General features: G+C 46.7%; 1 protein-coding gene across 1 annotated transcript in view; it reads left to right on the top strand.

Annotated features, from left to right (window-relative positions):
* Positions 1–10,448: 10,448 nt before the first annotated feature.
* The window catches only part of LOC136627435 (phospholipid-transporting ATPase IC-like), an 81,194-nt gene continuing 72,751 nt past the window's right edge, over positions 10,449–18,891 (top strand). The window contains exon 1 of the mRNA XM_066602525.1: positions 10,449–10,691. The gene's annotated coding sequence lies outside the window, so the exon portion shown is untranslated. The remainder of the gene's footprint in view (positions 10,692–18,891) is intronic.

The raw sequence follows: 18,891 nt of genomic DNA, 5'->3' as shown, positions 1-18,891 counted from the left end.
CCCCTGCGCCGCACAGCAGCAACCCGTGTGACAGGATCGGCGGTGAGGGCACGAGGGACCTGCGAACCGCCCATCCTTACAGTACTCCCCTTCTACTGGGGGACGCTGGACCCGCATGGTCCGGAGCGGGCTTGAGGGAAAAGGCCCTGTGGAACCGTCGAACCAACAGTGGTGCATGTATGTCCCGGGCGGGAATCCATGTACGGTCCTCAGGGCCAAAACCCTTCCAATGTACCAGATATTGTAAAATACCTCTCACACGCCGAGTATCAATCAAACGCTCTACCTCGTACTCCAGTTCCCCCTGTACAAGAGTACAAGAGGGCGGGCTTTGGGCGGGCAGAACTGGGGTTACATATTTCTTCAGCAGACCCTTGTGGAAGACGTCATGAATCTTCCACGACTGCGGAAGAGATAGTCTGTACGCAAAGGGATTCACCACCTGGGAGATGGTGAACGGACCAACAAAGCGGGGAGCCAGCTTTATAGATGGGACCTTAAAGGGGTTGTCTCGCGGCAGCAAGTGGGGTTCAGCACTTCTGTATGGCCATATTAATGCACTTTGTAATATACATCGTGCATTAAATATGAGCCATACAGAAGTTATTCACTTACCTGCTCCGTTGCTGGCGTACCCGTCTCCATGGCTCCGTCTAATTCCGATGTCTTCTTGCTTTTTTAGACGCGCTTGCTCTGTGCTGTCTTCTGCCTGGTGAATGGGGCCGCGCGTGCCGGAGAGCTGGTCACCGCATCGTCATCGTAGCTCCGCCCCGTCACGTGTGCCGATTCCAGCCAATCAGGAGGCTGGAATCGGAAATGGACCGCACAGAGCCCATGGTGCACCATGGGAGAAGACCCGCGGTGCACCATGGGAGAAAACTGCGGTGCATCCCTGGGAAAGGACCGGCGGCCATCTTGGGAGAAGAATTTTATAAGGTCATATTTCAGCACATCGGTGAGTAGCAAGCGGTTTAAAAACCGCTTTAAATTGCTATTTTATGCCGGGGGGGGGGGGGTGACAGGGGGAATGGGCTAATTTAAAATTTTGATGTTTGCCTCGGGACAACCCCTTTAAGTCTCTAATTTTTTTAGGCCAGTAACACCTGCTCCCCAACCACGAACGGTGCAGAGATAGTGCGTCTCTTATTAGCTTGACCAAGAAGTTTATCCTGGGAACCCTGAAGGTTCTCACGAACCTGGGCCCAAACTGTGTACGGTTCATTAATGGCAGAGTCCGCAGACGGCGTGTCAGAAACTGAGGGCGCAGAAAAGGAAAATCGAGGATGGAAAACATAATTACAAAAAACGGCGACACATGAGAAGGTGAATTTACATGGTTCTTAATGGCAAACTTGGCGAGAGGTAGAAAGTTAACCCACAGATGTTGATTGTCTGAAACGAACAGTCGCAGGTATTGAATTAATTCTTGATTCATCCTCTCAATTTGCCCATTCGACCCGGGATGAAAAGCCGACGAAAAGGACAAACCAATATTCAGTTTCCTGCAGAAAGCTCGCCAGAAGCGAGCGACAAACTGTACACCTCTATCTGAGACCACATCCTCAGGAACCCCATGCAACCGCACCACCTCCTTAATAAACATGTCAGATAACAGTTTGGCATTTGGTAACTTCCTCAGAGGAACGAAATGTGCCATCTTTGAGAACCGATCTACAATGACCCAAATGACCGTATTCCCCTGTGACAGCGGCAAATCTGTGATGAAGTCCAGGGACAGATGTGCCCAGGGCCTGGACGGAATGGGCAAGGGGAGAATAGGCCCCTCAGGACGTCTCCTGACACTCTCCCCCCTGGCGCACCCAGGACAAGCAGTGACAAATGCCCGAACATCCCTAATCATATGAGGCCACCAATAAGTTCTGGAAAGTAATTCCTTAGTTCCCCGGATACCGGGGTGACCAGCAAGGACTGAGGCATGCGTCTCTTCTAACACCTTCAACCTTAATGGTAAAGGAACAAACAGTTTGCCTTCTGGAAGTGCTTCAGGGGCTGATTGCTGCGCAGCCTGAATTGGCGTTGAGAGGTCAGAGGAGACAGCTGCGAGAACCACCCCAGGGGAAAGAATAGTCTCAGGCTCTGACTCAGGAGGTTCCGGAGTACCAAAACTCCTAGATAAGGCATCCGCCTTAACATTTTTTGAACTGGGTCGGTAGGCAACCAGAAAGTTAAAATGAGAAAAGAAAAGAGCCCAAACGAGCTTGTCGAGCATTCAACCTCTTAGCAGAATCTAAATGTATAGGGTTCTTATGGTCTGTGAGTACCATGATCTAATGGCGTGCCCCATCCAAAAAATGCCTCCACTCCTCAAACGCCCATTTTATAGCAAGTAACTCATGATTGCCTATACCCTAATTTTGTTCTGTAGAGGAAAATTTTCTAGAAAAGTAAGCGCACGGTCTAAGATTCGTGAGTGTAGACGGCCCCTGAGAAAGTACCGCCCCTACTCCAAACTCGGAGGCATCTACCTGCACTACAAATGGGCAAGACAGGTCTGGTTGGACAAGAATGGGCGCGGAGGAAAAGGCAGCCTTCAGGGTAGCGAAAGCCGCCAGCGAATCTGGAGACCAGGTACTCACATCCGCCCCTTTTCTGGTGAGATCTGTTAAGGGCTTAGCCACCACAGAGAAGTTCTTAATGAACTTACGATAATAATTAGCGAACCCCAAGAAGCGCTGGAGGGCCTTTAGAGTGACTAGTCGGGCCCACTCTGTGATGGCTTTCACCTTCCCCGGATCCACCTGGGTATTCCATGGAGTAATGACATACCCTAAAAAGGTTATCTTCTGCACCCCAAAAACACATTTTTCAATCTTAGCAAAGAGCTGGTTAGCCCTGAGTCGAGTTAGGACCATTTGAACATGTACCTGGTGTGTCTCCCAGTTGGGGGAAAAAAATCAGAATATCGTCTAGATACATTACGTCAAATACCCCCTGATATCCTGAAAAACGGAGTTCATGAAACCTTGAAAAATAGCAGGGGCATTACACAACCCAAAAGGCATGACCAGGTACTCGAAGTGACCGAGGGGCGTATTGAATGCCGTCTTCCACTCATCCCCCTCCCGAATCAAATGAGGTTGTAAGCTCCCCTTAGGTCGAGTTTAGAGAACCACTGGGAATCGGTGACCTGGTTGAGGATGAGCGGAAGGGCGTACTGGTTTCTCACAGTGATTTTGTTTAGCTCGCTGTAATCAATACAGGGTCTGAGACCCTGATCCTTCTTCTCCACAAAGAAGAATCCAGCCCCTACTGGAGACTCGGAGGGTCGGATGTGCCCCCAGGCCAAACTATCCTGGATATAATCCTTCACAGACTCCCTCTCCGGAACCATAACATTATAGATGCAGCCTTTAGGAAGTTTGGCCCCCGGAATCAACTCTATCTTACTCTCCCATTCTCTATGGGGAGGCAAGGCTTCTGATAGCTGTTTAGAAATAACGTCCGAAAACTCGGAGAGGTAGTCAGGTAGTTCAACTCCCTCGCAGGTGGAGATATCCACCTCCACTGGGCGCACGTGGCTGTTACAGCAAGAACCCCACTTGACTAGTTCCAACGTGTCCCAGTTAATTACGGGGTTGTGTTCCCTTAACCAGGGTATCCCTAATACAACATCCACAGACAGGTTCTTCATCACCAGAAATGTACAGGACCCCGTATGTAAGGCCCCTCTGGGGTAACCAGACTTACAAGACCAGCCCGCAAGGGAGTAGAGTCGACACCAGAGACCAGAATTGGGGGTTCTAAACGGAGAAAATACCCAGACAGTTTAGCCACAAAATCGAAGTTAACAAAATTAGCAGCAGCTCCAGAATCAAGAAACGCTTGCCCGGCACGGTAGAAAGACCGGAATTCTAAGGTGCAGGGCAACAACATTTTAGACCTTACAGGGAGTACCTTAGCTCCTAGACAGTCCTCCCGACAACTACCTAGGAGCGGAAGCTTTCCTGCCACAACTTTTTCTCACAGGTCACGATGCGATGACCCGGTTCCCCACAGTGGAGACAGAGGTTCCTCCTGAGGCGATATTCCCGACGTTGCTTCGGGGTCATGGTTCCCAGCTCCATGGGTTCTGCGGAGGGAGGGGTTAAGATCGGAACTACCGAAGATAGTAGTATGGACAGGGCTGGTCCGAGTCGAGCGTCTGGCCCTCAAGCTTCGGTCGGCCCAGATTGCCAGGGACATGGCTTGCTCCAAGGTCCTAGGCTCGGGGTGTGCGACCAAGAGGTCCTTGAGGCCCTCCAACAGACCGGCCAGAAACAGATCCTTTAAGGCAGCGACGTTCCACCCAGAGTCCGTGCAGTGTTGGCGAAATTGTGAACAATAGTCCTCAGCCACCCTCCGCCCCTGTCGCAAGGCCAGGAGTTTAGAGACTGAGAAGGCAGCACGGTCGGGTTCGTCATACAGCTGGCCCAAAGCAGCAAAAAAAGGCGTCTAGTGACTGTCAGGTGGCGGAGTCAGCTGGTAAGGAGAAGGCCCAATTTTGCGGTTCTCCCCTCAGGCGAGTTATCACGAAACCCACCTTTTGGTATTCTGTGCCAGAGGTGTGGGGTCGGAGGTCAAAATAGAGCTTGCAGCCTTCTCTGAACGCAAAAAACTGACTTCTCTCCCCGGAAAAGAAGTCAGGAGGTGTTGCTCGGGGTTCAGACACCGTACCAGGAATGGTAGGGAGCTGCACAATATTAGAAGCACCTCGCTGCTCCTGATGCTGCAGTTGAGAAGTCAGGTCCTGGACCAGGTCCGTCAGAACCTGGACCTGGTTGGCTAAGGGGCCCCATAGCGGGGCTCAAGGTTGCTGGTCGGATGTAGGGATCCGACTTCCTTTCGGCCAGTGTTACTGTGAGGACTCGGAGTTTGGGAAACTGGAAGTCCCTGAAAATACCCGCAACCCCTGTCCCTGCCTACTTGCCCCCCTGGGCTAAACCCCAGTGCGACAACTGGGCGACGGTCCCTAAACTCACTAAGGAATTGGAACATCGGGACTAACAAACAGACAGACGCTGGAACAAACAACAACAAGGAGAGTCAGACTAGCCGGGTCGGCAACGAGAGGGTACGCGGTACAAGAGGGTCAGGCAAAGGCAACGTCAGGTTCAAAAACAGGGAGTCAAAAGTCAGTAGACACAACAAGAAGTACACTGGTGTAGCAGGAAGACCAAACTAACACTGGCACTGGTCTGCAGACGCAAGCAGGTTCAAATGCTGTCAGAGCTCCCGCCCCAGCAGCTGATTGGGGCGGGGAGCCTGACAGCAGCTGAGTACACCCAGCAACACTGGGGAACTCGCCCCCAGCCCTGCAGGAGGCAGGGAAGGAGACACATGCCTGGTTGCCATAATACCAAGGACGCGACGCGGGGGAATGCCTACCGCGTCCCTAGCAACCCGGTTGCAAGGAGGAGCTCGGCGGCCAGGGGAGGTGATGAGGACCGGGGCTCCCCTGCGCCACACAGCAGCCTGTGTGACAGGATCGGCGGTGAGGGCACGAGGGACCCGCGAACTGCCGATCCTTACACTAGCTTAAGGGGCTATATGGTGAAGCACTGACAGGGGTAGCAGCAGGAGGGGGAATGTGTGCAGAGATAAGTTAGGGCTACAAGGCTTGGGCCACATAGAGAAGGAAAGGAAAAGTGGACGAATCCAATCAGAGAAGACTGTGATCACTGGAAGTAACCGCACTATAATCACTATCACTGAAACTAACTGTATCATCGTTTTTCAGTGTACCACTGATCTTTTAAGACTCTAGCAACGCACATGGCTTCTATTGCTGCATTTATGGTCACTTCAAAAATTGAGGAATGCAGCAAGGAGTTCTGGGTGGACCATAGTTGGCAGCCATGAAGAGTAGTTGGAGGGTGCTAGCTGAATATTTGCATCGGGGCTGATGAGCCTTTAGCTGTGACCCTACCTGCAGCTCCTCAGCTATTGTGAAACTACAGGTGCCAGCATGTCCTGACAGCTCATGGGTCTTGCAGAGTTTTCTACATCACAAGCATCTCTCAGGGGTTATTTCAGAGCAGTTTTTCCTGGTTAACGAGCACGTTAATGCCTAATCCTGTAATTTTATTGAGTCGCTTTAAATGAGTTAACGATCCTGCAATATGCATTGGAATCCACTATGTGGAGGGAATTAAGGATTGTTCTGGGACTGGAAACATAATTAAGTCGACGAATTCTCGCCTCGCAGGGCAGTTAGGGCCTCAAACATTCTGTATTTATAGGGGGAGTCATATGTCAGTAATCTGCCCCCCTTTCAAAACGGTTGCTTTGAAAATGGTGAATGGGTAAGGTAAGATAGGCTACTGTGTTCTCCCAACACCATGCTTTACACTACAGCTCTGCTTGTACAAATTGGTTGCTGTCTATAAGCACAGCAGAAAGTGAGTACGTACAGAACAGACTTCCATGACCATATTCATTGTTCATAAATTGGGAGGTATGCTTTTAGACTCAAGTCTTGCTCATCAGTAGCATGTTATAGGGGTATTCCAGTTATGGGGCATTTTTTCAAGTTTTCACCTGAGAAAGGGTGAAAAATGATAGATCAATGGGAGCCTGACCGCTGAAACCCCCACTGATCCTGAAAGTGGTGGTCTTGTTTTCCTCCTCTCTTCCAGGTGGCTACTTCTACCTTCAGTGACATCACTGAATAGAGCACAGCTCATGCTTGCACAGCCACCACTTCATTCATTTTAGTGGGGCTGGTGGAAATATCTGAGTGCTTTGTCCTCAGCTAACTCCAGAAGTCCCAATGAAAATGAGTGGAGTGACACTGTGCTTGCGTGACAATTACTCCAATCTCCTGTCCACTGTGCGGAATGCAGCGAGGAGTAAGGCAGAAACGGGAACCTAATTTTCTGGATCGGTGGGGGTCCCAGGGGTTAGAGTTCCACCAATCAATCAGTTTTCACTCATCCAGTGGATGGGTGTAAGCTTGAAAAAACGTCCTGTAGCTGGAGAACACCTGAGTTTCCCACAGGTTTTCTAAAATATACCAATATACACTGTAACAGCAGAAGAGGCAGAGACTATGCAGCTCATTGTCACAGTGTCTGCAGATCTGTCAGCCTACAGCCTGTAAGTGCAGGGGAGCCGCCTGTGAAGATAGCCCTTTCCCCTGTTGCTATTGAAATGTCCATGTGTCCTAGTTACTAAGGAAGCTCTGAACCTAATGACAAAGAGTGGATTGCAGATAAACTGGAGGGGAGACCCCTAGTGGCAGCCACTTCAAACATAATTTACAGTGGTAGAGTAACAAAATTTTTAATGCAAACATATTACAGAAATGATGAGATTAACACAAGCTAGTAGATGAGCAAAAGTTGTCCAAAAAGTTAGTGCCCCTTTAAGGTAGCGTATACATGCTGTGCTATCTATCAGATCGTATGTCTGTTCTATGCTTTTTATAAAACTCAACCAAGAAGTTGCTCAACTTGCTGGGCACCTTCATACGATGCTGGTTATTTGTGTAACCTAGTTAGCTTAGCACTCCGCACAGCTTTAGGCCTTGTGTATGTGGATGTACTAGGGCGCTGTGATATACGGTGCTGTAATACTGCATCCATGTAAGGAAGAAGGATGGTACTGGGAAAACATTCTTTGCATTCCGTTTTGCAATAACCGATATATCAAGCCAGTCTAGGATACATTTATATTTAACATCAGACCGTGACAACACACAATGTATTATATATGTGACTCAGTGGTTAAGACTGCGCCGGTATCTCGTGACGCATGCGGGCAGTCCTTCGCATTCAGGTGTCTGTAGTGATCTAGAAGCACGATTCACGTTCCTGATGACCTAGTAGGCAAGTGTTCAACGTCCCAGGTTTCTGAAGTTCTGCAATTTCTATATGCTTTGTGTTTCCATTCCCTTCCCTATTTACAAAATTTCTGCTTGCCGTCAGTGAATGGAAAAATGCATTATTTCCAGAGCTAATATTTTTCCTAGCTGAGAGTTTGCTATCCAAGTAATACATCTAGCCTTAATGAACCCTTTCGAACTGCTCTATGAGGGCATTTTCATGAAATAAGGGAATTACCCCTCTCTGTAAGCCTAAGGCTTTCTACACACAGGTGAGCGTGATATCGGGCGCTCGCTAACCTGTGTCTTTGTGGCGCTTTCACTCCCGGACGATATACACTGCCCCTCTGAAGAATTGATTTACAATGCATCAGTTCACATGGGCATATTCCCGTGGCATAAATGCGCCCGCCCGGCCAAGACAGGCCGGGTGCTTCTATGCCGCCGCCGCCGGCGGTTGCATAGACTCCTATGGGAGCCTATGAAAACTGCCGGAGGATGGAGGTGGGAGGGAGTTTAGTAGCGTGACTGCTAAACTCCCACCCTCTTCCCTCCTCCTCTCTGCCCCTTGCTGGCTGTTTGCAATGGGAGGGGCAGGACAGGGGCAGAGCTACCCTGCTTCCCTGAAAATAAGACATACCCTGCAAATAAGACATAGCATGATTTTCCAGAATTTTTGAGGATGCAAAATGATTTTTCAGGCTTTATGAGGATGCTTGAAATATAAACCCTACTCCAAAATTAAGCCCTGCTAACAGTTAATTAAAAAAGTCAATTTAAATAGTGTCCAGGCAGCTATACATGTAAAAAAGTTAAACCTTTTCGAACAAAAATTAATGTAAGACACTGTCTTATTTTCGGGGAAACACGGTAGTTTCTAAGCTCCCGCCCCATCCCATTGCTGGCTGCCAACAAGGGGCAGAGAGGAGGAGGGAGCTTAGCACACTAGCTCCCGCCCCATCCCGCCTCCTCCCCTTGCAGAGAGACGGCAAGGAGAAGGGAAGGAGGAGAACAGCTTAGCAGAGCTAAACTATCTCCCCCCGCCCAACGGCATTGCGAACTCGGCATATATGCGCCAAGCCTGTGCTGTCTAAAACGGGTGCACAAACGTAAGAATCGTGCGCCCGTTCACACGTTTTATGTCGCCAGTGGGCGAACGTAAAAACGCATACACCCATGTGAATCCAGCCTCACTTCAGTAAAATTGTAATCTTCCGGCGCAGCTTGCAGCCGCGGTGGAGGATTGGCAAGTGTTTCCCATTGTTTTCATCGCTCGTATACATGACTCCAGTTAAAAGAATTGGGCTCATATTTGTGTGTCTCGGAACGCACAAATCTCGCGCACAGATATCAGCCATGTGAAATCGGCCTTCGGGTAGTTTCACACGGACGATCGCAGTATCGCTGCGACAAAATCACAATTTTGTTCATGAGATATCTGAGCGTCAGCGATGTTTTTCTTGCAAAAACATTGATGCTTACGATTTTTTCACACTTTTTCTTTCACAATTTTGCCACGATTTACCCACGAGAAAGACAATAGGACTTTCCAAAGTTAACAACATATCGCACGAAAATCACAAGTTCCTGAGGTGCGATGCGATAAAAAGGAGGCTTCATAGGAAAACATGGGAGATGAAAAAAAAAAAGCAAAACGCAGAAAGATGGAACATGCCGCAATTTCTTTTCACTCCACATCGCATAAGTGAAAACATTGCAAATGTGAAGAAAACCATTGAAAAGCATAGGTTTTATAATTCGGCGATTCCATGCGCTCTCGCATCACGCGAAAACAGCCTCAGGGCTTATTCAGACGTCCGTATATTGGCCGGGTTTTCACGCAGAGAGGGGGCAGGAGCTCAGAGCACTGCTCCCGGCTCAGCCCGCCTACTCCACCTGCAGCGAGGAACCGCGTATATCGGTCGGGCGTGAAATCCGGCCAATATGCGGACATCTGAATAAGCCCTAAGGCTGCATGCACATAGATTGTTAAAAACTTTCTTGCGCCATTCTCAGGTGCAATTCGCATCGGTCAGCACACAGTCTGATATCGCGCTCACGAACATGTCGGTGGATCGGCAGGTATTTCCCATTGTTTCCAACGGGAAACCTTGCATCGCACTCCCGCACACACCATAAAATGTGTTTTACTGTTGCATAGGAAAAAAGTGCCCATTTTTGTGTATGGTTGTAAATGTCCGTAATGCGAATGGCGACTAATTGGTTGTTCATCTGACAGGCGGTTTCCATCATGACCAACTATATTCCTGCTGCCATCCAGACATATATTGTATTGGTCCAGTATATAAATCTATGTGACCTTATGCAGGGTAGGACTAGAAATCCTATTGACCCTGCCTATAAGGACGGAGTATGTATAGGTGTGAGGCCACACTGCATATATAATTACTGCGTATACGTAGGTGCTATTTACACCGAGGGACATTGGATTTGCCTACAATTCTCATTTGCCTTCCTTTTATTTGACTGAGTAATTTTGTAATCTGAGCACATTCAAATGGAAGAGTGAGGAGGAGGAGGCTGGGCGGTGGTCACTGAGGGTGGAGGAGGGCTGATCAGCAGGGACCCTCTTACCTGAGGTCACATGGCCTGGGCCAGACCCTCCATGCATCCCTCTCCACCCTCCCCTCCTCTGGAGGAAAGCACCCTCTGTGTGAACATTTCCAAGCACTGAACAACAAGCAGCAGCTAAAAAGTTGTCAAACTTGTTTGTCAGGTGTGTGACACAAGAAGCAGGAAGCCATTAGTGAGGATGGACTGAGCTCCAGGTGTACAGAGCAGATTTGGGATTTAGCACTAGAGGAGCCCTCCTAAAATCCACAGGAGACCACCCCAGGAGGGAGCACAGGTGAGTAGGTTCAAGGAGGTGGATGTTATCACTGGAAGCTGAGACCTACCTGTCTTCTGGCTGGACTGATGGAGTTGTGTGGATATAGTGTACAGCTCAGATGTGGATTCTTAGATTAGACTGATCAGGATTGATATGGATACATTGTACATATGGGGAAGATTGGCTGCTATGTAGTAAACAGATGGGGGAATGGGCTGATACATTGTATAGATCAGGAGTGATGTGGTTACATTGTATAGGTTGATATTTAGGAGTATTCAGTGTATAACAGATGGGGTTATGAGTTTAGGTTATACGTCACATAGAGAAGGGGAAGAATATGCTGATAAACTTTATAGATTGGGAATATGCGCAGATGGAAGTTTTAAAAGTTTTAGAAATGGGGGATATGTGGCTTGATGGTGGATACGTTCTACAGCTCAGATGTGGATTCTAAGGGCTCATTCACACGGGTGTATTTAGTTTCGGTCTGTGTATATGCAGCGTATTCCCCATGTAGCTGGACCTGGTTGTCTTTTTTTGTTTTATGTTCTTTTCTGTTTTAGACATGTCTTCTCTGTTTTTCATACTTGCAAAAAAAAAACAAAAACAGAAAGCAATGCACAGTGATGTAATAAACACAATAAAGGGAAACAACCCTAATCACAAATGAAGCCTGTGTGTAAAAAATATATAACTAACTACACCAAGTCAAACACAGCAGCATAGGAAATAGAATTTTATTAGAACTCAAGATTACTAAAAAAAAAAATTTTAAAACCTAGTATGCTGTCCATGTAACCAGGCTCCTACCATCTGGTAATATTAAATTTTAACAAGCCAATACATTGACATAACAATATTAGAAGTAGTCAGTCCTTGTATATGTAATGATACAATCACAATATGCCTAAAAAAACTACGGGGACTACAAATCTACCAGTAGAGTGCATTCTGTGCCGCGATGCACGTTTCACAATCTGCTTTCTCAAGGGGTCACAGGGAATACACGTCGACTTTAATGGAGATTCAGCACTCCATATTACATGCATGGAAGAAAAAAATATGCACCTAATATGGAGCGTCTAGACGCCAGTGTGAATGAGCCCCAAGACGGGGTGTTAGGCGGATACATTGTATAGAACAGCAGTGATATAGGTATGTTGCGTATATGGGAGTGATGTGAATACATTGTATTTAGGAGGATACAGTATATAATATATTCAGATGAGGTTATTTAAATTAGGGTATTGGGTCATATGTTACAGAAATTAGGGGAGGAATATGCGCCAATTTCTGTATAGCACTACATGAGACAAAAATTGTGGCAGTTTGCATCTGGAAATATGCTTCACTCAAAACATGTTATTCTTTATCATCTACTAATCTAAAATAATTAACCGACACTCAATATAATGATGATAAAGCACAAATTGGGGGGCAAAATCAAGAAAAAAAAACAAACCTATCCTTGTAGATGGGTTTGCGGCAAAAAAAGCGTTCGCCAAATGCCTCTTCATAAACACATGCGTTAGGTTTTTATTAGTGTCACTTTAGTTCATAAATGTGTCAGAAAGACAGCCAGAGGTTTGCCACGTCCCCTTTTGGGGGAAAAAATTGACGCGCTTGTGGGATCTTTTTCTTTTTGGCGCGAACTATTAGTGCGTTTGACTAAAACTGTGTGGCTTAATTCTGGCGCCGTTTTAGACACAAATCAGTCAGAAACATGTTAACAAATACGGGTCGGTTGTAGAAATATTTTATCTTGTTGTTAGTTATATAGATTACAGCTCTCCTATATACAGGGCTCCGCCGTACAGGAATGAGATTATTTTTTTTCCTATCGGGAAGGACTGTATACATCGGACGTTCCTGGAAACAAGTCTCCGCTGGTTATCCGTCTGTGCAGACGGTTTATGGGCTCTTCACTGGGGTTAAAGCACTTAATGTTTTTCAAAAGTAGCGTGGCCTTTTAGGCGTAAGTGTGCGATAAATGCATGAAGCAGCCAGTGACGGAGTGTCGTCGTGTAATTGTGGAGCGCACGTGTAGGCTGGATTAGAGAATGTTCCTGTGTCGGAAATGTAATAGTTGTCTCCAGCTGTTATAGAACTAGAACTCCCCAGAATGGTCTATCTGCCTTTGGCTGTCGGGCGTGCTGGAGTTGTAGTTCTGTTAACGCTACAGCGTCAATCTGGAGACCAATTTTTTTTTTTTCAATGGTCTATGAATTAAAAAATTTTAAAAAAAAATCACATCAATAGAAAACAACCAAAAAAAGTAAAATGTGACTAGTGGCGGTCTCAGCGTATCCTGGACTGACTTTACAGAAATAGAAAATTTATAACCCTTGAACATGCAATGTCTCACCTGTGGGGGGGGGGGGGGGGGGAAATTATATATATATATATATATATATATATATATATATATATATATATATAGTTGGGGTAAACTAGTTTAGGCCATGTTTGCACAGCCAAGTTTCATGCGCGACCTCCGTCCGATAACGGAGTGGATGGAACTCGCATCTCAAAATAACATTAATTTCAATGTGTTTCTTTCCACAAGTCACTTTACTCTTGATCTGAGTTAGAAAAATCGCAGCCTGTTCTATTCTTGGATGATTGTATTCTGGATTTGCCCTTTATTTGCTATAATAGAAAAAAAATTGCATCGCACTCGCGTGTAAATATGAGTTTGATGCGTTTTCTCTTTTTACTATTAAAAAACATCATTTTCATGCATGTGAGTAATGCACAAGAAAATGTTATGCGTTTTTCTTGCACTGGAAATGCAGAAAAAAATCTCTGGTTTACAAACACAACATGAGTCTGAGTTTCTCGGTACGATATCGCACTCTAAATACGGCCTAAGTCTACCTACACGGGCGAGCACCCGGTAACGAGTTTCTCGGACTAATAACGTGGGATGTGAGGTGTTTTTCAGGCAAAAACGTTTCGTATAGGTGAAGTGCCGATCCTCTTGTGCGAGTTTCATGCGCTATAGAGGATCGGAAGTGTTTCCATAGATTTCAATGGGAAACCTCACATCGCTCTCAGAAGCACATCACACGGCATCCCGAGCCACGCGAGGCGTTGGGTCTCGCGTTGGGTCTCGCGTTGGGTCTCGCGTTGGGTCTCGCGTTGGGTCTCGCGTTGGGTCTCGCGTTGGGTCTCGCGTTGGGTCTCGCGTTGGGTCTCGCGTTGGGTCTCGCGTTGGGTCTCGCGTTGGGTCTCGCGTTGGGTCTCGCGTTGGGTCTCGCGTTGGGTCTCGCGTTGGGTCTCGCGTTGGGTCTCGCGTTGGGTCTCGCCACCCACTGGCAGAAGTCCGCGGTATTCTCCATATCTTTTCAATGGGGCTAGCGCTGCTGCCGCTGGCTCCATTGAAAAGACTTGCGATATCCCAGCGTGATCCTGTTTTTTTTTGTTTTTTTTCCTCGTGCTGCGGGAGTTTTCACTTACTCTCGCAGCACAGTGGCGAAAAAAACGCCAGCGGGTGTCCGCATTAAGTCTCGCGTTAAATTCAATTCCGAGAACAGCCAACATGCCATATATATGACTCCATTCAAAAGAAGAGGGTCTGTTTTCGTGCATCTTGCAACGCACAAATGAGAAACAAGGCATACTTGCCTACTTAATAGGGTTACACCAAAACTGACTTTATCACCTAACTTATATGATAAAAGTGTGATGAATAGGGGTCCTGTGTCCCCCTCTCCTACTTACTGCAGACTCAATGCATACCCCGCAGTGAGGAGATTGGAAGGAACGGTGGTCGAGCATGCGTCATGCATTCACAATGTATCTGCTGGAGATGGATGGGCAAGCCTGCACTGAAGAGGAAACGGGCACACAGGACCCCCTTTCTTGGGACTGGTGAGATCCCCACCAATCAGACTTTTATTACCTATCCTATGGATAGGTGTAAAGTCAATTTTGGAACAACTTTTATAAGTGTTCTCTCCAGGAAAGGACCACTGCTCGTACCACTCAGAGCAGAAGCTCCACTTCAGCCACCATGTAATTTAGGGACTGCCATCCAATGGCCGTAGGAGCTATGACCTCTGATGCTGCCCTCTTAAGCATTGCTAAGTGGACGCAGGGGATTTGATGGTGATTACGATGCGTGGCCTGAAACGTGATTATTACCTGCTTCATTAATTGGGCATTAGTGAGGTCACATGGTGGGTTACCTGGGGAAGGTCGCTCAGGTATTTTCTTGTATCTACATGTTCTCTCACAAAGATATTATCACTAGATTTTTCAATGCAAGTCAAAATAATGTTATTTACATACAATAGACTAGTTGGAAATACGGCCATGAATAGTTAACCCTGTCTGTACCAATTCTAAAGGGGTGGCTGTAGACATTTGCTCCACTGCCTTGGGATGTTTTTGCATTAGCGCAGTTCCCAGTGGTCCATGGCCTTGGGTCAACCGCATTAAAGTGACCCTCCTTTCCTGGGAAACAATGATGGCTGAACTGCTCTGACAACCTGACCCACAATGCGCATCAGTAGTTTAAGACACGACAGGCTGATGGGAATGGCCAGCGCTGCTCACCTGGTCAATCAAAGTAAGTGTATAGACTGATCATGCATACTAATCCATCAGATTGTCAGAGAAGTGGTGTGGGCAACTGTGTTTCTGTGCTGGAGCGTCATTTTAAAGTTTGGAGGGTTCTCCAGGACTTCAGACATTGATGGACTATCTGAAGATAGGTGAGCAATGCTGATTTGAGGGTCCTGGAAGAAGAACCACAAACGATCATCAATATGAAAAGGCTCCTTCATTGCTGCAGAGGCACAGCTGGTCATCCGTCCTCGTGATTCCACTGGGTGCTGCGGCTCATGTGGCCGGGAGTGCAGGGTCATTTCAACTCCGATGTATTATAATGATTGGTAAGGAGCCCAGATCATGACTGGTGCTGGAAAAAAAACGTCCCAGTAAGGGTGAGTTCACACAAGACATCACATCATAATAGGCCATTGAAGAGGATGGGTTGGCACGAATACGCAGCACATACATGGGCCCTTTGTGTATTTTTTTGCATGCGCCACTATGCAGTGTATTTTCATGCGCAGGCACAATACGCAGGCATAAGCTAATTCTGGTCGCATTAATACACAGAGTATTTATGCAATCAAAATGTGCTTCTGTTAGTGTGAACAAGCCCTTAGTTAGACACCTCTCAAGGCATTGAGCTGGTTAAACTCTGCTGCTTATGCCCTGATCCGTGAAATCTGGATGTTGAGCCGTACAGTATAATTCGGGAGCCAGTTTGCCACCCAGCTTTTCCAGAATCCTTTCCAAGTTTTCTCAAGTAAGACTTTCTAGGAGAGTTGAATGCGAATCCATCAAGGGAAGCTGTCTGACAACTTGGGTAGGATCGTTTATGTGACCCTATCGGTTGTCACCCAGCCTTACCAGGCTCCTGAAGGGAAATGCTTGCAGCTACACATCAATAGAGCTACAGCTCCTGACTAACTGTCTACCCAGGCCAATTTACCACTCCGGACTCTAGAAAAGATGGCTGACAGTCTGGGTTGGGTTGTAAATACACAGTTTGTCGCAGCCACGGGTAGCGCACACGTTTCTACTGCTAATTGCCTCTGCACCTAGACATGTACCTGGGAACAATGGCAAGTCGGATGCAGCCCAGCAGTTAGAGGCAAATTGGGAGCATGACCTGCGGACCGTGAACACTTGTTCAATAGTGGCCTAAGGGTGCATTCACATTCAACATTTTTTTTTTTTTTTTGTGGCTTCTGAAAAAAAATACCTTTGTGATCTCCAAGTGGTTCTTGGGTAGCTTTTTTTTGTCTGTATTTTTTTAGGTAATTTTCACTCTGTGTTTTTCCAGTCCTATAAAGAAGCTTGTATGAAAATGCATGAAAAATGACACACCTAGAGCCACTGATGCAAAAAATGTACTGTTTGTACTGTGCTTCATATTTCCCTATTGGTCTTAGGCCGGGCTCGCACGACCTTGCTGTATGCTACCAATCTCCGTACACTATCTTGATGTGTATGTGCATGTAATATGTGCCAAGATAGGACATCCTGCCATTTCTTTTGCTTAATAAGCTGGGAAAAAAATAAAAAATTAGGTGTTAATGGCCCAATATAAATGGGCTATTGGCATCAAGTGTTCCGTGTGTGACCTGCAATAACAATACGCCCGTGTGAGCCCGGCCTTAAGCTAACATCAGGCTGCATTGTTTTTTTAGATGGAAAAAAAACTGGAAAGATGTCAAAGAATGCATTGTCTCCCCTAATAGACTTATTGTCCTAAACCAATCCCTCCTCTAGAAGAGGCTCTCGGAATCCAATGAAATGTTCTCTGTTAGGGTCCATTTAGACCCTTTGTGTCCTCACTCCCGTGCTCCTGCACAGGAGCCAGTATCGCTGGCTCACTCACAGAGCCGCCAGCAGGGGGCAGGGTGGCTGCAGGAGATTTCTCTCCTCTCACTCCCCTGCCCCTCTCCACTGACTTAACATAGCGGCTGTTCAGTTCTGAACGGCTGCTTATTACACTGAACAATACTTAAACGATGGATGAGGAGCAGATCGCTCAGTGTAGACAGCAGACGTTCAGTACTGAATGGCCGCTATGTTAAGGCAATAGAGAGGGGCGAAATCTCCTGCAGTCTCCCCGCTGTGAGCCAGCGATACTAGCTACCGTGCAGGTGAATGAGAGCTACTATATGCAGGGACGAGTGTCTGGCATCGTTTATCCGACACTCGTCCCATCTAAATGAACCCTTAGGTTGTAACATTGATATAAATAAGAACAAAAGTAGAATTTATTGTGGAAAACTGACCCCTTGTAGGGAGGCTCTAGTACCCTGTTGTACCACCTCTAGCTTGGATACAAGATGTGATACGGGCAGGCATGGAGGCCATAGTACCCTGTTGTACCGCCTCTAGCGCGGATACAATATGTGATAACAGGCGCGTATGGAGACTCTAGTACCCTGTTGTACTGTCTCTAGCTTGGATACAAGATGTGATACGGGCAGATATGGAGGCATACAGGTTCGGTATGGTATCCTACAGCATATCAGGGACCCCCCATAAGTCATGTTTTCAGGATATCCTATAGTAAAAACATCTGTGACAATGTCAGAGGCACTAATGATAATTACATCACCTGTGCAATACTGAGAAAATCTAAAAAACATGACCTGCTGGGGGTCCATGAGGACTGGAGTTTGGAAAGTCGGAGGCTGTCAAAATTGTCGTCCCAGATGGTCCCATACACCTTCTATTGGTGATAAATCCGGCAACCAGACAGGCCAAGTAGCGATGATATCGCTAAAAGGCGACCGTTTTAATGATAATCGTTGTGTCTAAATGTGCGCCCATCGTGCACTTTTCGCGCACTGCTAGCTGATCGTTAAATTTACTCCAAACTAAAAATGGTTGTTCAGCTTTATCAGCAGTTCTCCATGGGGAGTGCTGATAGCATTGTTTCCCTTGGAGAACAAAGGATCTGAATGCAGATAATAGCCAGGCTATTAACTGCTTTCAGGGAAATGCCCCTTGGAAGCCGCCATGAGAGGAACACATGTGGCTGCAGGATGTCCTATGCATATCGCTGAGCTGTCATTGTCCCTTGTACTACTACTAGGGGTGACGGATTGTGACCCAAAACAACAAAAATTCAGTACTTTCACTTTTGTAATGACCCGTGTAAAAAGTTAACGCCTTATTTACCCTACACAGTGCACACGGACAACTTTTTTTTTTTAACATAGAAAATAGTTTTTTTCTCTTTTTTTTTAATTTTTTTTGCATATCTTACTGCTCAAAAAAATAAACTGAATTGTGGATCATCAACTGGTACAACTTGTCCTAAAAAAAAAGCGTGAAAAAGTTGCGTTTCAGGAAAAAAACATACTTTTGAGGTTTGACTTTGAGAAATGGAGCTTCGAGTCATGCAGGTCGGCCGTGTTGGTATTTCTCTGCCCACAGCAGGAAGACTGACAGCTCTTTCCCCTTCTGTCTATAAGAAAATGGGTAGATATCTGTCACTCTACATGCAGAGGATGGTGAGAAGCTGATAAAGCTCAACTCCGTAACTCGGAGCTTAATTTCTGAGTCAAACGTAACACCCCCCCCGAAATGCATGAAACTGGTTGATGGATTTCCTTGAAACACATCTAAAATCAGCCTGATTTTAATAGGCGTGTGGTGTTGAGTCTTCCCACGAGTC

This window comes from Eleutherodactylus coqui, chromosome 5 (genome assembly GCF_035609145.1).
Source record: "Eleutherodactylus coqui strain aEleCoq1 chromosome 5, aEleCoq1.hap1, whole genome shotgun sequence".
NCBI lineage: Eukaryota > Metazoa > Chordata > Amphibia > Anura > Eleutherodactylidae > Eleutherodactylus > Eleutherodactylus coqui.
Note: the sequence above shows the minus strand (reverse complement) of the source record. Positions and strands in the feature narration are given on the sequence as shown.